Here is a 6,003-nt window from a genome sequence, read left to right as displayed (position 1 = left end):
AATGACAATTATTAAATCAAAATAAATCCACTTTTTAGGCATGTGTTGTTTTTTCAGCCCTTGACCAGATTTACAGGTTCACAGCTACACTGATGATGTGCAGATGTTTAGAAGGTATGATTTAAATATATTGTTTTTACAATGTTCCCCAGCTTAGTTTAATTTTAGAACACTAAACATAAAGCAAGCTGAGGTTGATGATAAAAAAGGGCCAATATTATATTTTATTATCCAATTGGAAAAACATTTAAATAATGAAAATTCCAACCTGGTGATTCTTCTTCTTCTTCTAAATAATTCTTTCAAATGCTGTCCAGATATTTCAGTTTGGACCAAAGTCCAAAATTACATTTGCCCTAAGGCTAAAAACCTTTTAATCTAAGATTTTTTTCAATAAAATCTGTAATAAGTCTGTTCACTCCTTGCAGATCCGCTGTCTGAGTTGCATTTTTAATATGATTTTTGCTACAGAATTGGGGGAATTCAGCACCTTGGAATCAGTTCTTATGAGAGTCTGAGATAATCTAAGTTTAGCTGCTGTTTCTCCCCTCTGAGGCGTCACTTCTCTGTAGTTTATTAATGGCTCAGCACTGTTCTGGTTTGGCTGCTGCCCTACAGCCAACATGTACAGTTTCTCATCCTCTTAGCAGGAATCCCCTGTGGAGTCCCTCACAGATCCAACTTAGGTCCCATCTTTTTTTTTTCTAGTTTGACAGATTATTCAGAGGGGCTGCATGTATTTCTTTGGACTGGTAATGCTGCTGTTTTTCTGTTTAATTGTTATGTGAAACAAAAGTCTGATTATAAACTCTATGGACTGTCTCGGGGTGTGTTTAGCTTAACAAGAGCAAATCTGTAGCTAAAATATTCAACCAGCTTTCTGTCTACATGATCAAACCATCATCAACCACAGTTTGAGAAAATAGTGCATTCTCAATCTTGCTGAGATTTTGGCAAAAATCCACCAATCATACACATAAATAACTGACAATTTGCATCTGCAGCCAGACTCTTGGCTTTGCTGTTATCTTCATCAGAAGGAGAATTTCCAAGTAGGTTTTCATATGTGAGGAATTAGACTTTTTGGTGCATAATAGTGGAACACTGACAAAAAGAAACATTTTTAAAAGAAGGGCCAAGATGAGAAAAGAAAAAGCAAGTGTCACAAGTCCAAGGTATTATAAAGGTAATAAAGTAATAGAGATGTTTACGATGTTTAATGAATAATGCAACAATCTTGGTTTGATTTTTAGATTTTTACTTGACCCTCTCAACCCCAAAACAGCAATTCAACAGGAGAAATAGCAGATGAGACAGAAAGAAAAATAACGACTGTGCATTTAACAAAAAGAAGAAACCATGAAACAGCAAGAGCTTTTTTTTTTTTTTTTAATTTTTTTAGGTGCCGACTATTTTTCTGTCGGGCTGTAAGGGCCAGACAATGTGCGCTCAGGAAGCCGAGACCCTTTTTTTTCGATCCCCCACAGAACTGCGGGTAGAACATGAAACCGGTCATGAACATCACATGAACATACTATTAATATGTAGTCGGTCATCGTGAATCTATTGTCTAACTTTCGTGTTCTCTTGCCCTAAAAACGTCTTGCTGCGTGTGAGAACAGCTGCCACATGGTTACACCTGCAGTTTCATTTAAACATGCACAAAAAATCTCAACTCTGTGCTCCTCATGGACGCAGAATTGGGGTTTCAGCTTGAGTTCCCATCAACAGCAGGCAGAGTTGTACATTTTGTCAGACACAAACACCAGAAATCTGAACTCTGCACCTTGATTGGGGGTTTTTCTTTTAGTCTTGAAAACAATTCAGTGATGGTTCGGGGGTGAAGGGTGGGAAGCTGCTTTCAGTCTGCTGATCTGGCCAGAAAGTTTCTCTTCTGCACAATCGCTTCCTGTTTTTTACCAGCTGGTCTGAAGTGAACTCACAAACACATGTTGTGTTTTTCAAAGCACTCATTCGGAGTCAGATCTAATGTGCTCATGGCAGTAGCCTCTAAGACATCACTCAAACAGGAAACAAGGGTTTTCAGAGCGAGAGACCACCGAGACTCAGAGAGAGATCAACACCTGCAAACTGAGTAAACACAACTCACTCACCAGCATCAAGTCACTTTTTATTCACCGATGATAGATTTTCTCTAAGACATCGCCTGGGGTACAAGTCAAATCACCAGATAACCAGAGTAAATAGTTGTACTGTCATGCTGCTGATGCTGGCCCCCTTCGTTTCCCCTTTCTACAGTAGTACTACTGTGGTTTGTGTTCCACTTCCATGAGCATGTCATTGTTCACTAACTGCTGCAGAGCGAAACTGTAACTGCTCACTTATGGAATAGAAGAAAAAAGGAAGGCAGAGTTCCCATCAAAGATTTCCCCTTTGATAGCAGACATTCACCTTTTGACTAAATAGGAGGTGAAAAAGCGTGAAGTTCATGTTTGGTATCTGTAACTGTTGAGTTCATCTGAGGACTTTTTAACATTTTTAAAGGCTAATATGTAGGAAACAGTTGAATTTGACACAAAATACTGCATTTACCTTTACATGTTTGACACGTTTACATTTTGGATTTCATAAAGTCAAAGTTTATTTAGCAGTCACAATAAAATGTATTATTTTCTTTTTCTTTATAACAAACAAACAAATATTGTACCTGGAAATACAGCTACTTCACCTTTGCGTCAATTACAAGAACTTCAAAAAACTCTGACGTCTATATTGGCTCTGTTAGACTTACAGCGGTGGAGGGAAAACAAAAGGACACAATATTGACTTTATCTTTAAATATCAAATAACCAATAAATTAAAAACAACAAATTTCTTTATGTATTAGTGACAAATTGGTAAAGCCTTCTGAATTTGACGATGATAAACATGATACTGAAATGAAAAAAATGAGATTACATTTGCAGCAAATTATTGCGTTCATTACTGATTATGGCAGATTTGTTTTTTGATTATTTGTTTGATCAATTTGCCTATGAATGAAGTGTGAGGGCCTGTGAGGGGCCGAGCACAAGAACTTGCAGGTGAATTCAAAAATAGGATTTTTATTTTACCCCAAAATGAAAAAGTTACAAGAAAACAATCTTAAATTCAATTCCATATAAGAGGTAAAAAAAAACAAAAAAACAAAAAACAAAACAGAGCAACAAAATAACAACACAAACCAGTCGCACTGCTCAGAAAAAAAAACAAAAAAAACTTTTAACAGACCTGAAACACACTGAACAAAAGGGGGATATTTATACATACTGGCTTTGTCTCTATCACAGACCAGTTACACACAACAGGGGTAACACAAAACGCTTACATCTAAACTAACAACAAAAAGCACAAAACAGTGCAAGTGGTCTATTTAATAAAAAGAATCATAAAAAACAAACGCAAAATATATCCAATCACCTAACAAAAATTAAATGAATAAACTAATATACAAATCAATTAAATCCGGTCCACCCCTTGAAGTGTCAGACACTTGGTGTGGTCTGATTGGCAGCTCAGCTAGAGGGAAATGTTGTCCTCCTCTATGTTTATTTGGCACTTACGTAACATGTGTTTTACATACAAAACATGTAGATTAGCTTTTAAACTAGGTCACTATAAATATGCATGGTTTTAGATCAGCTTGAAGTATGTCAGGAAAAAACTGACCACATACAGCAGTATAAAGCTACTTGTGAATTACTGCACCACATTACTTTAAAAGTGTCGGACCATTTTTCTGCACTTTTGCTTCTAATAAAGTACATTTTACTCCTAATGCTAATGTAAAGTTTTCAAATTCTCCCAGCAAATGTTTCAAATGTGTGGTGATCCAAGTTGATGCCCTTTTATTGTGAGACTTTGTTCAGTGTATGTCTCTGTTGTTTTTGCCGGCTGCTAGTGTTTTTCAGGCTGGACGGGGTTTTTGGTCAGGAGAGGTCTCACTCACTCTCTCCCACACCTGAGACTCATCTCTAATCAGCGCTGGATAAAGCCTCCTGCCTCCACCTGTGCTCCAGCGCCAGTGGATTATCCTCCCACGAGTGGTAACAGGCCAGCTTGACTGCGTAGAAGAATTGTGTTTAGAGAAACTCGCTTTGTCTAACTTGTGTCTTTGTCTGCATTTTACTACCAGAACCTCCCCAGCGGACTGACGTATTCCCCGGCCCAGCCTCTGCAGCCGAGCTCCTGCCTCAGCCGTTCAGCCTCCCTGTCCCTTTGGAACCTCCCCTGGACCTCCCTCCCTCACTCGGCTTCCTTCCTGGTGTCCCCTGTACCTTGCAGCCTGAATAAATCCCTCTTTCCTAACCACCAATCCCTCTGTTGCTTTTTTGGATCCCTTTCCTGCGAATCCTAACAAAATGTATGCTTAAAAATGACAAAATACAAAATCAGTCATGAAAATAGTCCATCACTTCCAGTCAGTCTACTGTTGGAATAACTTGGGAACACTTTACTTTAATCCTTTCTCCTCATAATCTTCAGCAGTTATAGAAACACTTAATAAAACTCTTATCACACACTATGAATAAAATAAGTGTTTCTTAGGACTGGGGGTGCCATGGTGTGTTGATAATAGCGACGATATTTCATGTATTTAATATTGATGTTATGTTAATAATACACACTTGTTAACTTTGGTAATAATCCGGCACCAGTAACTGTTCGACACTCCAACATAGGAACAACATATGACTCTGTCTCCACCTCCCAACACTTGTGTAATCTATAAAGAAAGAGCCCACACCCACAATAAACAAAGTTTTAAATCAATCGAGGGATTGCAATAATATTTACATCTTATATAGATGTTGCGATATTGTGACATTTTCTGGCCATGATAGTCACAAAGTGAAAATCTGATATGGTGACAGCCCCGGTTGACTGCTATATGTCCCACATGCAGTCAGTAAACAGATAAAGAATGACGAACTGCAGATTAACGTTCTATACTGTCCCTTCCTGACCACAAGATATAGTCAGTTTTCATTTCAGGGATTATCTCAGATGATAGTGGCCTTACTAATCTTTAAATAGCATTCAAATGTTCTATGAAGGTTCGTGCCAGGCTGTGTTTACAGCAAACTTTGACCTTCTTTCAAAATTATACAAAAATTAACTTTCAAAATCTTTAGGGAACGTTTCCTTACGTTTGCTGGACTCTGTTAACAACAAATTGTGACTTAATTGTACAATACTACAAAAACTACTTCAGGGACCATTTCCCAAATGTTCTCTGAAGGTTCCTTTAATGTTTGCTGGGCTGTGTGTTAACAACAAATTTTCTTGCAAAATCTGAGAAAAACTAACTCTCACAGAACCACAAGGAACATTCTCTGAAGGTTCATATTTGTCAGGCTGTGTTTACAACAAACTGACTTAAAGTAAAGTCATACAAAAAGTAACCCTCAGAGAACCTTTAGGGAACTTTCTCTGAAGGTTCATATTTGCTGGGCTGTGCAAAGAACAAACTGCAACTTTTTGAAAAATATTACAAAAACTACTCCAGGGAACATTTCCCAAATGTTCTCTGGAGGTTCCTTGAACTTTAATGTTTGCAGGGCTGCGTTAGCAACAAACTTTCTTGTAAAATTTCACAAAAACAAAACTTCATTGAATGTTCCCTAAGTGTTCTCTGAAGGTATCTTAAAGGTTCATATCTGCTGGGCTGTGGTCAGAAGAAACTTTCATGTTAAATTCTACAAGAACTAACCTTGAGGAGTGTTCCCTAAAGGTTCACATTTGCTGGCTCTGTTTACAACAAATCGCAACTTTATTGTAAAATATTACAAAAACTACTTCAGGGACCGTTTCCCCAATGTTCTCTGAAGGATCTTTTAATGTTTGCTGGGCTGTGTGTTTACAACAAACTTTCTTGTAGAATCTCAGAAAAAACTAACTCTCACAGAACCACAGGGAACATTCTTTGAAGGTTCTTGTTTGTCAAGCTGTGTTTACAACAAACTCTCTTGTAAAATCTGACAACTGCTAACCTTCGGGGAA

The sequence above is a fragment of the Stegastes partitus genome, unplaced genomic scaffold, assembly GCF_000690725.1.
Source record: "Stegastes partitus isolate 25-593 unplaced genomic scaffold, Stegastes_partitus-1.0.2 Scaffold278, whole genome shotgun sequence".
Classification (NCBI taxonomy): domain Eukaryota; kingdom Metazoa; phylum Chordata; class Actinopteri; family Pomacentridae; genus Stegastes; species Stegastes partitus.
The sequence above is the reverse complement of the archived record's forward strand: the minus strand, read 5'-3'. Positions refer to the sequence as shown.